Here is a 16,996-nt window from a genome sequence, read left to right as displayed (position 1 = left end):
TTTAGGTTGAGATGTGCATTTGAGTACGAAGGCTGGTTTCATTTGTAGGTACGTGATGTCAATTCACAGACTACTGATAGATCTTTCTTGCCTTGCCTACAAGATTTTTTGAGTCCCAGAATTTCATTTAAATATTTTGCTGCAGAATGTGTAACTAGCTATGGATCTGAATGAAAAATAACACCATGTGAGCCCATAGATAAATAATTAAAACCGTGTATGAATAACCCCAGGTTATTTTGCCATGGTTATATAATGTAAAGAGTTTCAATCGAACTCTTAACAAAATACATCTGTGTCTGGCTCCAAAAATTGCTTTTTGAAGATTGGAGAGGTAGATTTATTAAAGTCTGTACATTTCTGATTATGCACGAATCTGTTGTTGCAAAGTCTCAGGAACATTTGAGTCCTGGGTACTCTTTTCTAAACCTTAGAGAGAAATGCATTTCAGAAATAGGTAGAGACCACTCAGCTTCAGCTTACTCTTATATGAACTGTTTTCATATTTGCTGACAAATAGGGATATAATCCCCTTTTAGATATTCCAGCTCAAGTAGCAGTTGTAAATGTTCTTTTTTATTTTCTAATCTTGTACAGTGAAAGGGAAAGGGTTGTACTAAAACGGTTCTGTTGATGCCCGAAGTGAAGCAAAACCAAGATGAAGGCAGCAAATGTAGAACAAGTAAATTCAAAATGATTTGTTTAGATTAGGTTTATGGGCTCATGTAGTTTGGTGGAGTGAGACCGGGAACCAGGAATAATCAGAGAACCTCCTGCCTCAAAACAAACACATACAGTACAGGAGCATTAGAGCATTGCTAGGTATCACACCGGAAGGATCTTCTTTCTGCAATAGCAAAAGGAAGGAAATAAGGAAATGGGTTGGAGCTTGGTGGGTAATTAGCTAGCATTTATGCAGAAATGGAAATATCACTTTTGGAATCACAGTTGTATAATGGAGTGTGGTCCCTTGTCATTTCTTCTCTCTCTCTCTCTCTCTCTCTTTTATCCAAGCTAGAAGAACATATATAATTAGAGAGGTATTAAGTTTCAACACATTTTTGTAGGCTAAATGTTTAAATTCTTCTGTCTCCAATGGACCATATTTAATATAAAATGAGAGCACATTTGGGATTATGGAGGGAACAATAATTTAAGGATGATAACAAAACAGTGATTGATTCCTTATCCACTTGTTTATGGCTTGGAGCAATCCCTATTTTTCTTTGGACTCAACTTTCATTAGTGGGTGAGTGAGAGAAGAGTGTGTGTATAAAACAGACCTAAGAGGAGCCTCTTTGTTGGAAGAGGGTAAACGGGCAGTGGTATGCTGATAAATGTTTTAACAACTGGGTCTCAGAGGGAAAGAAAAAAAACAATCCTGATATGCAACATTGGCAGATTTGGGGATTTCTGTGGTATAAAACCTCCCACCTTGGACAATTTGGGATTATCAGCCTTTGGCTCACAAAACACCAAAAGTTCAACAAGCAGTTCTCATGAGCTGCTGGGAACTGTCTATGGTACACCTTGGCTAGATTTTCTCCTTCCTTCCTCCCTTCCTTCCTTCCTTCCACCATTGAAGAATAGTTGACACACTGTGATATTAATTTCAGACGTACAACATAGTAATTGAACAACTCTGTACATTATGCTATTCTCACCACAAGTGTAGCTACCATCTGTCACCATACAATGCTATTTCACTACCATTGACTATATTCCCTAAGCTGTACCTTTTATTCCCATGACTTCTTCATTCTCTAACTGGAACCTTGTAGTTCCAGCTCCCCTTCACCCATTTTGTCCACCCCCACCCCAACTGGTAACCATCAGTTTGTTCTCTGTATTTATGGTCTTTCTGTTTTTCATGTGTTTGCTTTTTATTTTATTTTTTAGATTTCACATACAAGTAGAATTATATGATATTTGTCTTTCTCCATTTGACTTACTTTATTTAGCATCTACCCTCTAGGTCCATCCACCATGTTGTGCCATATAGTAGATTTCTTACCTAGGGGCGTTTTGTGGGTTTCCGTAGATCTTTGTAAGGCACCTGAAAACTCTGAAGAATGCCTTTTGAGATCTTTAAAATCCCTTTCAGGTCCCAAATTCTAGAATCCTTTCTCAAGAAGTGTTTGTAAGAGGGAATACATTGTAATTTTGTATGATGAACTTTTAAAAGTTGATGTTATTTGCCGTTGTCGGTTATTAGAGGGCTGGTGATTTAACCGGGATACTTTTGGTACAGAGAGAATCTGTGGTTAATAGTAAAGGGGGTTTTAGGGAAGGCAAGTGATTCTGACAAGCCAGTACCTGGGGATACTTTTGCTTTTTTAAGCACGGAGCTATTGCCATTTTTGAACATGACAACAACTTTGCATCATGGCCAATGCCTTTAACATAGGACATCTTATCATCTAAGACAGGGGTTGGCAAATGACAGCTCATCAGCCGAATCCAGCTTGCTGCCTATTTTTGTGTGGCTTGTGGGCTAAGGATGGTTCTCACATTTTTGAATGGTTGAAAAAAATCAAAAGAAAAGAAGAATTTGTGACACATGAAAATGATAGTTTCAGTGACCATAAATAAAGTTCTACTGGAACACAGCCCTGCCCTTTTGTTCATATCGTCTATCATCGACATCATCATGTCATCTCTGGCTGCCTTCATGCTACACCAGCAGAGTTCAGTGGTTGTAGTAGAGACTGTGGGGCCTCCAGAGCCTGAAATATTTACTATCTGGCCCTTTCCAGAAAACGTTTGCCAACCCCTGATCTAGGAAATAAGTCTCTGAGGAATTGTGACCAGCTAGTTCAAGGTTCTGTACAGTGACTGAAGACATAGCCGTAGGAACGCCAAATTCATTCTTAATGGGGTTGAGAGGAGTTGCATAAGAAAATGAGGGGAACCATAAACAGCTTGTGAAAATTCTTAAAATATGAAAGAGTAAAGAAAATAAGAAATGTCTCACTTTGCCCAAATTACCTTTCCTTCAGTTTCGTTGATAGCCTAATATGAAGAGGTTCATGCTTTCTTATGCTGATGTATTCTAAGTTACATGGTCTCATGATCACAAGGGCCCTGTTGCTTCTGACACAGTAAAGGAGTATTGTTGGTGGTGACAAAACTTTCACTTTGGAGTCAGACAAATGGGGTTCAAAAGTTGGCTTGGCCAGTTATTCGATGTATGGTCTTGGACAAATTTCTTTTAACAATTTGCATCTTCAGTTATCTCATGTATAAAATATAGAATTGTTCTGAGAATCAAATCAAATGTTAAAATTCCATAGCATAGGAATCTGACACAGAGTAAGCATATAATAAATGTTACTTTTATTGTTGTTATTATTATGTTTGTACACCTCAGGGCCTTCTATGCATGTGCATATTTATCTTTTGGGGTAAGCTTTTATCCTTTTACTTTTTGCAGACAGATATAAATATTTAATTTGACAGTATCTTGACATACAATACAAATTTTTTCGCCCCATATACTTCATCTCCTGGAAATTGTCTTGAAGGAAATTCACTTGTTTATGGCTTGGAGCAATCCCTATTTTTCTTTGGACTCAACTTTCTCAGCACTCAAGTGTTAACAGTCTCTGCCAATATTTTAAACTTTGGTCAGGTAAGAAGGTTAAGTGTCTCCATTCATTTCTTCCCAAGAAGAGACTGCCCTCTAATGGAAACTATTCTGGTAAGGGGAGAAAATAATTGTGGTCATAAAGACTAGCAAATGTTTTATAAGGTTCTTTTCTGTTACAATATACCTGCTTATGAAATTTAAGTATACCTTCAGGAGAGAAAGACTCCCACTATCTGAGTACCTGCACAGTCTGCTCTAAGGATGACATTCACTAATTAGACATTCATTTCTTTGACAGCTGTTTGTGCTCACCACCTTCCCCTTCCTCCTGCCACAGTACAGGCATTGCTTTAATCAAGTCATTCTCAATTTAGGTTATACAGTAGAAAAACCAAGAAGCTTTAAAATATCCTGATCCCTAGGTTGGGCCTCAGCCCAATTAGATCCAAATTTCTGGGGCTGGGATCTAGACATCAATATGTATGTATGTACATATGTATGCATGTATTATTTACTAATTTTTATGTCCCCTCCACACACTTGATTCCAAAGTGCAGCCTGCAGCCAAGGTTCAGGATCATGCTTTAAACCTTTAGGTTTTAAACTTGTCCTTAAACAGAATAATGCAAAAATCCTGTGCTCATGTGTCTATGGTGTTTGGTCTTTTTAAGCACGCATAACATGGCATCCTTGTCGACTGCTTGTATCGGAGTCTCATCTCTGGGGAAATTTACTGATACAACCTTATTTCATTAGCTTGTTAATAAAGAAGGATCTTTTAGGTAGCAAAAGAGGGATAAGAAATGAATCTTTGTTATGTCTACAACTGTAAATCCCACCAATGGGTTTTGTCTGAGACCATTGATCATTTGGACTCTGATAACCTCATGGCTAACCTGCACAGAGGCATTTGGACTCAGCTGTCAAAAATGGATTCACAGGGTATGAATTTATAAGAGCATATTTTCTATACATTTGCTGATAGCCATATGCTTTTTTTTTTTAGCCTGGTGAATATACATGCTGCTAAATTTTCTTCTCATTAGCATACTGTTCCTTGTGTTTAGTTCATTATCAATATTTTATTGATCTAATCTTTTACTTAAATAGGAATTGCTATAGCTTCACTGAGTTTGATGCCATTGAAGGAAGGTTAATTAATTTTCTTATCTGTAAAATAAAAATAATGATATTACCCATCTCCTAGGATTGTTAAGAAAAGAGGAAGATATAATATGTATGAAACAGCCTAGTGGCTGGCACTAAGCAAGCACTCCAGTGTTGAGATGATACTGAGACAATGTATATTAGAGGCCAAGAACAAGGGTGCTCACCAGGTTAGTTTCCCTGGGTTCCAATCTCATCAAATCACACTGCCTATCAGCTTTGCGAAGGTAGGAAAATTCATTACCCTTTTAAAATCTTCATTTCCTTCCCTGGAAACTTTGAGCTAGCTACCTTTTGGGGTGGGGGGGAGCAAGGGGATGTGGTTGAGAAATCAGGGTGATCACGTATTTAATGTGCTTATCACTGTTTGTAGCGTATGGTAAGCTCCTTTTCACATACATAAAGTAGGAAGAGAGTGTGTGTGTGTATTCAGCAGGAGCTGCAAGGGACCTTACCCTGCTTCTTGTGTTCCTGATTCAGCAGCATCAGCATTACCTGGGATCCTGTTAGGAATGTGTCATTTCAGCCAGACACCCCAGACTCACTGAGTCTGAATCCGCATTAAAGAAAAATGCCCAGCGATTTGTATGCACAAGTGAGCAGCAGTGTTCTACTCAATGAATGGCAAATAGAAGGCACAATTGATGCTACTCCCCTGTAGTACACCCGTGGCCGTTGTCACTCATCAAGCGTGGCACTCCATCCCTCAGCATCCTGTCCACACTGCAGACACCTTCAACTGGCTGATGGGAACTGTCATGCGAGATGGACCCTATAGCAGAAGAAACTTACTGCACTGAAGGAGTGACTTGCCTGAGCTTGGAAGGCAGTGAATTGCCAAGACAGTACTCAAATTCAGGATTTTTTTTTTTTAAAGACTTTATTCATCCATTTGACAGAGATCATAAGTAGGCAGAGGCAGGCAGAGAGAGAGAGAGAGAGAGCCCGATGTGGGGCTTGATCCCAGGACCCTGGCATCATGAACTGAGCTGAAGGCAGAGGCTTTAACCCACTGGGCCACCCAGGTGCCCCAAATTCAGGGCTTTTAATCCTCAAACCAGCAGTCCTGTGTATTATTTTATACTGCCTTCTTGATGTCATTTGGCAACACACAACTATTGTGTGGTTGGCTTTGTGCTACCACTGGATGGTGAAAAAGGACATTGAGATTAACCAGAAGGATAAAATAGCATTCAGTGTTAAAACGGAAGTGGGAAAGAAATAAGTTAAAATCAGCTAACAGTGTTAACTGTGATTAAAACTCAAAGTCTAATGGTAATTTCTATTGTGAATATGTAGGCATGGGAATTAAAAAAAATGTGATGATACATTAATTCCACTGAATTCTAAAATTCTTCTTTTTTTCTTTTTTTGCTTTAAGCATTGTCTTTTTAGCAAGGATGTGTAATGCTTGAGGGGGAGGTTGTCCATAAAGTGACCACTGAATTCATCAGACAGCATTTCACAATACACATTTTGCTTAGGGCACACCATGATACATTGCCTTTGCCTTTTACAATTGTTTTTGCTTGAAATTTTACATCTTAGGGCTGGAATGAACCTTGAGATAGCAGATGATCCAGCTTCTGTCTCCTGGGAAGGAGGGAAGAATTTTGTTCATCACCAGTGAGAGAGATGGTCTGCCTAGAGCAGAAAAGAAAACACTACCCTAATACCTCTGAAATTTATCTTAAGCATCACGTTGGCTGTTGCACTGAGGCTGCTAAACGTTTTCTGACTCATTACTCAAATGGCTCATGCTCCATTTAGTGTGGTGGGAATACATGGAGAAGTGGCCAGATCCAACCGAGTGAGTAAGCGACTGGCCAGAGTTCCTTGCATTTTGTTACCTGGGCCATTAATTTACTAGAAATCTCAAGATGTTAATGTTCTCCTAAGAGTCTGGCTGACTTGGAGGGGCTCCTTTCCCCATTCTGGAAGATACACCAAAATTTCCCCTCCTCAAAATAAAATAAGGCAGCATCAGTTTTCACATTTCAAGTTTTTCCCAAGCTGTAGTAATAGTTTAGGTAATGTAAGACAGACTCTGCAAATTCAAAAACCAAAAACCAAAAGTCGACTATATATTTATAGATCGGTGTGTGTGTGTATATGTATGTATATAGGTGCATGAAATGTATATCAATCCATATTTATGTGTTTATGTATATATGTATGTCATTTTACTTTAGCCGACCTATAGCAATTAACTTCGAAATTTCCAGGAAAGGACGATCCTTTCTGCAGTGCATTAACTTAGTCAATGTACGCATCATTTTTCTGATTTGGAAGTTTTCCATATCCAAATCTGTTTGACCTCAAGATTGTCATTACTTTTTTTTTTTTTTTTAAAGATTCCATTTATTTATTTGACAGAGAGAGAGATCACAAGTAGGCAGAGAGGCAGGTAGAGAGACAGGAGGAAGTAGGCTCCCCGCTGAGCAGAGAGCCCCATGCGGGGCTCGATCCCAGGACCCTGAGATCATGACCCGAGCTGAAGGCAGAGGCTTAACCCGCTGAGCCACCCAGGCGCCCCTGTTTGACCTCAAGAGATGGGTAAAAGGATAATTACGGATGCACGGACACCAGAGTCAAGGATCCAGGACGGTGTCTCTTAAAATAACATTAAAGGTCAGGTCATAAAACCACTTTCCTTTTTTGAGTATTTTATTTCTTTGCCTGGAACTAATTTCATGTCCAAAGACCTGGTATATAAAAGAGGACGTCGAGGAAATGTGTTCTAGGAATTAACATTCCCCAGCAGTCAAAAGGAAAATTGGAACCGTGTCTATACAAATAAATACAGGCATATCCATATCAATTTTCTGTGACCATCTTCAGTGGTAATGGAGTAGGACTGCCCTTGTTAATTTTTTAATTTATTTTGGAATATTAACATAAGAATCCACATGACCCATTTTCTCTTTTGAGTGAATTGTTTTGTTTTATATTGACTTCTCAACTTGTTTTCTTTTACATTAGTCTTAAAATGCCCTCCTCATGGAAAAGAGTGTGTTCTACATGTGATAGAAATTAAACTGGCTGCTTTCCAGCAAATGAAATCGTGGAGGTAATTTAAAAGAATAAGATTTTTTTTCTTCATTTTAAACTATAGGCTAAATGACAAAGGGCAGACAATGTAAATATCAACTAGCCGCTTAAACCGATTGTAGCTCTCTGTCCCTTTCTGTGTATTTAAATGTCTTTTCTCTATGCTCAGAAACAGATTTTGGGGTATATATATATATATATGCCATTCTTAAAATAATGCTCAGGATTCATCTATGTAAATATGAATATATATATTTTAATTTTTTTTCCTTCCGTTGTCTTCCTCCCCTTGGTGCATGATGCTGAGCTAGAGCCGTACAAAGTTATGTAAATAAACTTAGTGTCAAGCCTTTAGGAACTTAAAGTGTTCCCTTTAGCCTTTGGAAGAACTTGCTGTGAAATTGGAGTCACCTGGAGTTATTGAATCAATTGAATTGTTAGCCAGCTAATATTAGAAAAGGGAAAGCAGAAGATTGAAGTCTGTTTTCCTAGCAGCTAATGAGGCATCTCATGATTCGAATGTCACTCTAAAGCTAACCTCGTTAGGACAGAACATCTTGTTTTCATAAATGTCCTGGGGTGGCTGGACAATTATGTATAATCATTTAACTGAAACAAATAACAAAGCTTTCCAGCCAAATTCAAATATGCAAGAAAGCCTCTTAACACGGATGTCTTCTAAGTGTGCAAATACATTTCTTAAGAACAGCACAAGAGAGGTGTTTGCATCTTATTTTTTAAAAATCCAATTTTTGGATTATTTGAAAGTGGACTCTGTGATCGAATTAAATGCACCATTGACTACATTTTTATTAAGAGATTTATTACCAGCTGCCTTATTTAGTGTGCTTTTATTAAAATACTACAGCAGCTTTCATCTGACTATGCATAATTTAGATATTTAAGGGACCGTCATAAGGCATTAAATCATCCCTGTTATTTTTGACCTACAAGAGAGCATGGAGCACCTAACCGTAAGGGGATAAATTAAAGGGAGGGGGTTCGGGGTAATTTCTAGACATGTAGGAAGCCTATGCTTTTGGATTTTCAAATCGCTGCTGAAATGCAGCTCCAAAATTTGGCTTAGGAGGACTTGCTCCCTGAACTAGCTCAGCGTTCATTTGAGAGGGCTGGAATCATGAAGTATTAGGTCTTAGGCTTATGATCAGGTGAATACCCAATAAATACCTGTTGCATAAATGAATGAATCAGTGAGTCGGGTATTATGGTTTTTGGCCAATATTCTCCTTTTTATTTCTTTGAAAAACAGCATACAGATGTTTTTCCAAATTTAGATCTCTATTTGAAGATGGTGATCTACAAGTTGAATATGCAGCTATCTGTTTCACTGGATGAGACCTATGTGTGTGTGTATATATATATGTGTGTGTGTGTGTGTATGTGTGTGTATACACATACACAAATCTATGTATGGATACAAAGATGCAGTTAGGCTCAGAAGCTTTAGGAAATGAGAACTACGTAGGTTTTCAAACTTTCCAAACTGCCTGCAAGAAATGGGTATTAATAGAGCTGGCTCCAGAGGGATGGTTTTTCATCAGTCACCAACTCTGTTACGTGAAAGCCCTTTTCCCATTACTTTTCTATTTTAAATCTATTCCCCTGCCCTGGCTGATTGAACCTTTCTGAAATGTGCCAGGCAGAGAATCTCACCTCTCCTCTCAGCTTAGAAATAATAACGTCTTCACATTTTCATGGCCTTTTCCGAAATGGAGACCTTTCATTTGTGTTTCGCTCTCAATTGAAATAAATTGATTAACGTCATGGAATTGTGTCTCACCACAGACCTTTGAAACAAAAAAGCTACTTTTCTGATGTGGTAAAGGAACAGATTGCCCCAGATTCCTTTCTGCTCCAAGGACTCAGGGGCAAAGGAATTGTTTTTGTCACAACGCGCTATGGAATCCTAAAGGAAGATCAGGATTCATTTCTTCCTGTTTGCTGGTCCCCCAGAGGATCTTGAGACACGTACCCCATACCCTTGGCATTCAGTAGTGAAGAGCTCTCTCTGGGACCCCTCTTCCATGCTTCCTGACTTGTCTCTCATTTTCCTTCTCCTTCTTGCCCTATGAAATGTTCTCTACCTTGCCTTCCACATTTTAAAAAAATTTTAGTTTTATCAATGATATTCTTCATTTCCAGTGACCCTCTGGCCCCTCACACTTGGATTTTTCCTCTTTCCATAGCTTCTTGTGTCATTTAAGCTTTGTTTTACCAAGGCCCCTTCTCCACTGTTCCCTGTCCCGCATCCCTCCGCTTCCATGCTGGTTTGCGCAGCGGGAGGCATGTCTGCAGTGAGAGCAGAGAATGAAGTCAGAACCTTTCTTATCCCTGTCTTCTGCCTTGTGTCCTCTGTGTCCTTCTGTTCCTGCGGCTCCCTCTGGCTTGGCCTCCATGGGTAGCACGAGCTCGCCTTGAATAACAAGATTCCTCCCCTTGTTCCTTCAGCTGTGGGGGTAATGGCTCCTCCTTGTTGCTAATCTCTGGTGCCCCACCAGTCATCATTCATGTTTGTTTGTTTTACCTGGCCCATGTCTTTAGTCTAAGACTTTTTATATAGCTGTCAAGAATGCATCTATTTCCTGATGGATACACCACCTTTTCTTAACTTACAGGTCCGGAATGTTTCCTGAATCTCTCAGAAAATTTGAATTAGGCTTTCTACTTGCAAGTTCCTGTCTGACCCATGAATTCTCTCCAATGCCGTTTGTTCTCTGTGAATATTAATTCTTGTTCGTGCGGTGGTCTTAACTCTTTTATTCTTTCAAGTACAAATCTTGTTTGGTTAAAACGGGTAGCTGATAAAGATTTCCTCTGCTGCTGTGTAAACAGTTTTGCCAAATGATGGGTCTCCCTGACACCAGTTCCAGTCCATCTTGGCCACCAGTTTAATTGTCTTTGTAAGATCCTCTCTGTTGTCCAGACCAAAAAAAAAAAAAAAAAAAAAAAAGAATCTTTTGTTTGGTGTTGAAGGTCTTTGGGCATCTGGATCTCAGCAGACCCTGAACCTAGACACTGCTTCCCCCAAACAGAACCTTCTCATCTCTGTTTATGCACCTGTCCACATCTGATTACTACTCACATTCCTAACAGGCTTGCCATTTACATTTTTGACCAAGTCCAGAGGTTCCCCCCCGTTCTGTACTTCTTATTCTTGTCTTTACCACTTACTGCTTCATCTCTTGTATTTTACGGTATGTCTCGACTTACCTACAAGAAGGTAAATTTTTTGCAGACAGTTTTAGAAAAACCTTATTCATTTATTCATTCGCTCTCCACTCTATCAAACCCTTTTGTTTTTCATCTCTGTTCTTGGGGCTGTCAGGATGAGACAGCAATGTTCCTAAACTGAAGAAGTTCACAGCCACCTGGAGAGACAAGCGCGTAAGGAAGGGGGACCCTGTGTGAAGAGGACCATGATAAAACATCGAGGAGGCAGCGGCTCATTTTTTTCAGATGGAAGGAGGCAGGTCTGGGTTGGCATGTCTTCCCTGAGTTTTCTTACTGTCACAGGTGGAAGGAATGAGAGGAGATAAGCAAGGGGTCCTCTGTAGGTCAACTGATAGAGCTTTGTCTTTAACTCAGGAATAGTGGGTGTCCAGGGCTACACATTTAAGTAACTCTTCTGTTCTAAAGGGATCAGTTGGATCATGGTGCAGTCAAAGTTGGCGCTGCTCTCCAAGGATGGACTGTTTACCATCCTGCAGTTGCTTCCATTCCCCCCACCCCCAACCCCAACTGTGATTCTCAAGGAATTAGAAGGGGCGTCTAGAACTCGTGGATCTCCACAATACCTTGTTTTCAGCTGTGGCTGACGGCTTTCCTGAGAGCCTTGTGCCTTCTTCAGCTGTGCCCCATCACCAGATAATGTCCAGGTAGTACCGTTCTATGCTGACACAACACTGGTTAGTGTTGTTCCAAGCTATGCTCGAAGTCAATAGAAAGAGTTATGGTTAAAAAAAAAAAAAGGTAAGGTGAAAAGCACAGATGGAGGAGGAGATAGAAAGATGCAGCTGACAAATTTGTGAGCTACATCTCAGGGTTGTGTGGCTTTGCTGGAGTTGTTTCCTTTGTTGCTCCTCAAGGAAAGGCAGAAAGTGAGAGAACAGGAGAAAGGCAGCAGAAAAGGAGAGGCTTGGAAGTCTTAAAAGCTCCCAGATTCCTTGCCCTTTCTCACCCTCCCAGCGACTGAGATCATTTTTAATTATTGGGAAGTTGGACACAATAGTGAGAAGTGCGCAAAACGTAAACGAAGACACAATGAATTTATCACCGAGGGGAGAATCTCCAATTCTGTGTCTAGTGGGAGAAAGGTCAGAATCCGGTGATGAGAGTTGTTTGACCCCCTCCCCTCTCCAGCATTGACCTGGGGGCAGCTGCCCTTTCCGTCTTGTTCCGGAGAGCCCAGAGAGAGCTAGCTGTGTGTTGTGTCTTCTCCGGCTTCCTGGAGCTGCTCTAGATCCTGCAGGTCAGACCTCGGCTCGCAAAGAGTCGCTGCAGATTTCTAGGGAACCGAAGTTCACACTGGAGGGTGTTTGGCGGGGTTGGGGGGCACAAGTCTTTCAGTCAAATTTTTGCAACACTCTGGCTTTTCCTTCATCATCTCATTGTGGGTGTTTAGTTCGGGATCCGAGATAGGCAGAAAAATTGCAGATGGACCAGGCTTTGGCTGCGACATTTGTGGGCAAATACCTGCTTTTCTATAGAAATCCAAATGCAGAAGGAGATAGACTCTCTTGTAGAGGAAGGAAAGTGTCTGAGGCAAATGGTCGTAATTCAGAGCAGCTAGAGCAGCAGCACGTTGCCTCAGGCTAGGAGACCAGCCAGGCCAATCGAGGGAGTGACTAAATGTCCCTAAATTCACATTTTCTGGCATGAAAGCAGGCGGTTCTGGGGAAGAGCCTGTACTTTGGCCTTGGATGGACCTGTGCACAGGTCCTGGGCCTGTCGCTTAGTAGCTCTGGGACTTGGGCAATTCATTTCACTTCTTTGAGCCTTGGTTTTATCACCCAAATAATAGGAACAATAGGAACTACTTAGCCGGGGTGCCAAGAGGATGAAATGCTGTATGTGAGGAAATTGGGGGTGGGGATAAAGTAACTCCCCTCGTTGCTGCCCCATGGGTCCCGGCTCTGCTCTCACTACCTCTTTCCTTTTCACACTGTTTATGTTTGTTTGTATGTATGTATGTATGTATTCATTCATTTTTTCCATGATGTTATTGAAAGGACTTTTGACTCTGGTCAAAAGAAATAGTGTGGTGTGTCTGGCTCTGTCTCCATTTACAGGCTCTGTCCTTTTTTTCAGTAGACCATGTTTTTGTTTGTTTGTTTTTTGTTTTTTTGTTTTTTATGCTCTAGGATTCTGGATGGTAGGAGTTATGCAGCGGGTCAGGAAGAGAGAGAGAGAGAGAGACCAGGGCATGGCTAACACAGAGAATACTGTGGGACCTCCCCAGTGGATCCAGACGGAGAGGGAAGGAGAGGGAGATCTTTGGGAAAACACTGACAGTGGAGTTGTCAGCCATTATGTGATCCACAAACTTTTCTTTCCCTGTGTTGTTTGTAAACATGCCTAGAAGCTAGACACGATGGCTGTATTTGATAAATAGAATAAATATTAAGAAGTACGGCATGAATCCAGCCCGCCGGTGCTCAGCTTGGAGTAATTAAAATACAGCAAAGAAATTTCTAGATGTATGTACTGAGAAGAATGCCAGTTACCGCTTCTTTGTGCTGCTTTGCAGTTGGAGATTTTGTATCTCGTTGCTGCCCAAATGCTAATTGTTACCTTAGTTGCCTATTGATGCATTATCTTATGGTATTGGTTTCATGTGACGGTAATTGGGAATCCATGGACTTTTAACCCAGAAAAGGACCTGCAAGATCATTATAATCCAGAATTTTCTAATCTGAGTTCAGTAAAACACGAGTCCCTTGATGAGGTCTGCCCCAAAAGCATTCTGTGGCTGGGGAGATGCTGTAGGTTAGCGTCCCCTTGCACAACTAGCATTAACAGATAACCTTCTGTCAAGCTCTGAAAGGAAGAAACCTGTGTAGCTGGATTATCCAACCCTTTCCCAAATCTATTTGAACACGAAACATGTTCTTCAAGTAATGCCTGTTAAATCTTTCAGAACAAACTTGGGGAAGCACTCCCTTGATCCAAGGCTTCATTTTAGAAATAGAAAGCCAAGTCCAAAGAGATGATTTGCCCAAGTTTACTACATGGTGAATTTCTTCGACTCATTTCCTGTGCCACAAATCAAACATTATTATCTTGCTCTTGAAGGAGGATGCTAATGAAAAGGAATCTTTCCTCTGATGGACTTTACCTAATGGCTTTTGTTAACTCTCTACTTTTGGGTTTTCAAAGAACACTCTCTTTCTGGAGAGGGTGCTTAGGAGTGTTGCTGATTGTATAACCATGTAAGTGCTATTATGTTTGCAATTTTATTTCTTTTGAATCCATAAGCTTTTTCTGTTCCTCCAAAGCCTGCCTGCCTTTTATTCCCACCCCCGTGACTCTACACTTGGAGAACTGCCTCTATCTTTTGTTCTTCATTTTGACTGTTACCCTCTTAACCCATCTGGGGACCTGCTTTTTGCTCCTGGAGTGTATGCAAATTCCTGTGTGCTATAAAATTTTCGGAAATTCTCCTCAGAAGCCCGAAGACTTCTGCATAATCTACTGTAAAAGAAAATTAATTGATAGTAATTAATCTTTCCCCTCGATGACAGTTTTTTTTTCCCTCAATCTCAGTGTTGGTAATACATAATTCAGTGTTCTTAATCACAGCTTGTGGTTGTGCCATTTACTCACTGGAGTTCTTAAGTACCCAAAGCAATGCTCCTTGGGACATGGCTTACAAAGCGAAATTGCGGGGCTCTCTTGCCAGTCTTCTGTGAGCTACAATGGCCACACGTCTTTTGAGAACTTTGGAACAAGTGCACTCTTCATTCCTGGACTGACAATGTTTGTTAAGAATTCACTTGCTTTAGTCCAACGAACCTTTGTGTACTCCGTGTCAAAACACATGCTATGCTCCAGAGATGATTTTTTTTTTCTTTTTAATGCATTAGGTTTTCTTGCTGCCACTAAGGCGCTCGCCCATTGGTAAGGGAGACTCACTTCTAATGAACCAAGCGCAGGCTGATAAGTGCTGTTATTATGTGGTTTGCAGAATGCTAAGGCCCAAGAAGGAGAAGCATTTTTTTTTTAAAGATTTTATTTATTTATTTGACAGAGATCACAAGTAGGCAGGCAGGCAGAGAGAAAGAGGGTGAAGCAGGCTGCCCACTGAGTGGAGAACCCTATGTGGGGCTTGATCCCAGGACCCTGGGATCATGACCTGAGCTGAAAGCAGAGGCTTAACCCACTGAGCCATCCAGGCGCCCCAGGAGTAGCACTTTTTCACAGGGTAACGCTTTAATGGCGTCCTGAAGCCAAAGCAGCAGTTCTTAGCAGCCCAGGAAGCTTGGCGATTACTTACAAGTGTGATAGATTAAGTTGTAAACTCCCGTCCCTTCGTGGGTTTGGTCCCACCTCCAAAATTCTCATTCCCAAGTTAGATCTCTGAGAATATGCATTTCTGTCAAATGTATTGCACATACAAATTCACCATTGCAGCCCAGACGATACAAGCTTCAGTGTGCCTGTTCTAATGGCCCTTCCCATTCTCTCTTCCTCACTGTGATTATTCCCACCCCCTCTTGAGTGCTTATTATAGGTCAGCCTCTGTGCTGAGAAGCTCCCATTTCTCCATCTGTATCTCTGTTTTCTGTGTAATCCTGACAATGACTCCATGAGCCATGTCTCCCCAAACTTGTCTGCACCTTGGAATTATGGGGGAGCATCACGAACGGTTGATGCCTGCATCCCAGCCACAGAGACTTGGATTTCATTGATCTGGGGCATAGCCTAGGCTTTGGGATTTAAAAAAAAAAATCCCCAAGTGGTAATGAAAGTGGCCTAGAATTGATAGTGGTGATGGTTGTACAACTCTATGAATAGATTAAAAAAAAAATTGAATTGAACATTTTAAATGGGCGAGTTTTCCAGTATGTATATTGTATTCCTATACAACTCTTACATTGAAACAACAACAACAACAACCACCACCCTAGGTGAATAATTTGGGAAGCATTGCTATATAGTGAATGGGAAAAGTGAGAGCAAGGAATTTTCTCAGACCTGCATAGCTAGCTAGAGTGGATTAAGAACCCAGGCAGTTTGAGACCAAGTTTATGTTCCTAACCACTACACCATCTTATTGTCCTCAAACCTGAGGCTGACTCGACTACCCTGTGATTCAACAGGCACGTGGCGGGAGAAATACTATGAATTTGTTCCTGTCCATCCACACGCCTTCACCGTGTCCTGTTATGTAACCAGTGGACCTAATTTGCAAAATAATTGGTGTAGGACAGATAAGAGACTTAGCCCCCTCGGGAATAAAATTCTCCATCCCTTTATCACAGTGCTGAAATGAGCTGAGCCAGCCTTCCTTGGTGGCCAGGAGGCATCCTCAGAAGCACATCTAAGGAGGGACACGCTAGTATCAAAGTCACACATTCAAAACCAACTGTTCCACATCCTGGAACCCCAAAATAGAATTCTATTTAAAAGATACTGCCTGGAATGTTACCTTGCTCTTTATCAACTCTCTCCTGAATTTGGGTACAAAAGGCACATAAAAATAGTGCAACTAAAATAGGAGAAATGTTTGGGTTTTGGCCGCAGAGAGGGAATAAGAAGGTGAGCTTCATCGGAAAGCCTGTTTTTACCAGGAGAACACGTAAGGGAGACTACTTTTGAAAGCAAAGAACGAACCTGTATCATAATGAATTGTCACAAATGTGTTGTTCTGGAGGAAATAGTGAAGGTCTGAGTCCCCAGCGCAGCACGGTGACTTTTTGGAGAGGGATGCTTTGTCTCTCCTATGTAAAGATGATCACCGCTGACCTCTTAATGGCTGCCTCCGCTTTCCCTATGTGCGTTCTTTCTGAATAAAGATTGAGTTCAAAAAGATGCGCCCAGCTTAGAGCTGAAAGGGAACTCATTAAAAATGGCCTTTCTAGAGGATAAAAGGTTGAGTCCCAGGATGAGCTTACTTCGTTTTGCTGTACTCGTTAGGTGCCCACTGTCTCCTAAAGCGTGGAGAAGTTT

General features: G+C 40.9%; 1 protein-coding gene across 8 annotated transcripts in view; it reads left to right on the top strand.

Annotated features, from left to right (window-relative positions):
* FHIT (fragile histidine triad diadenosine triphosphatase) overlaps positions 1-16,996 on the top strand; it is a 1,485,305-nt gene that overhangs the window by 613,539 nt on the left and 854,770 nt on the right. Inside the window, exon 1 of one of the 8 annotated variants that reach the window (XM_045989795.1) lies at positions 7,803-7,826. The exons of the other annotated variants lie outside the window; for them this stretch is intronic. The gene's annotated coding sequence lies outside the window, so the exon portion shown is untranslated. Of the gene's footprint in view, positions 1-7,802; positions 7,827-16,996 lie in introns of those variants that run through there. 8 annotated transcript variants of the gene reach the window in all.

The sequence above is a fragment of the Meles meles genome, chromosome 20 (assembly GCF_922984935.1).
Source record: "Meles meles chromosome 20, mMelMel3.1 paternal haplotype, whole genome shotgun sequence".
Classification (NCBI taxonomy): domain Eukaryota; kingdom Metazoa; phylum Chordata; class Mammalia; order Carnivora; family Mustelidae; genus Meles; species Meles meles.
Note: the sequence above shows the minus strand (reverse complement) of the source record. Positions and strands in the feature narration are given on the sequence as shown.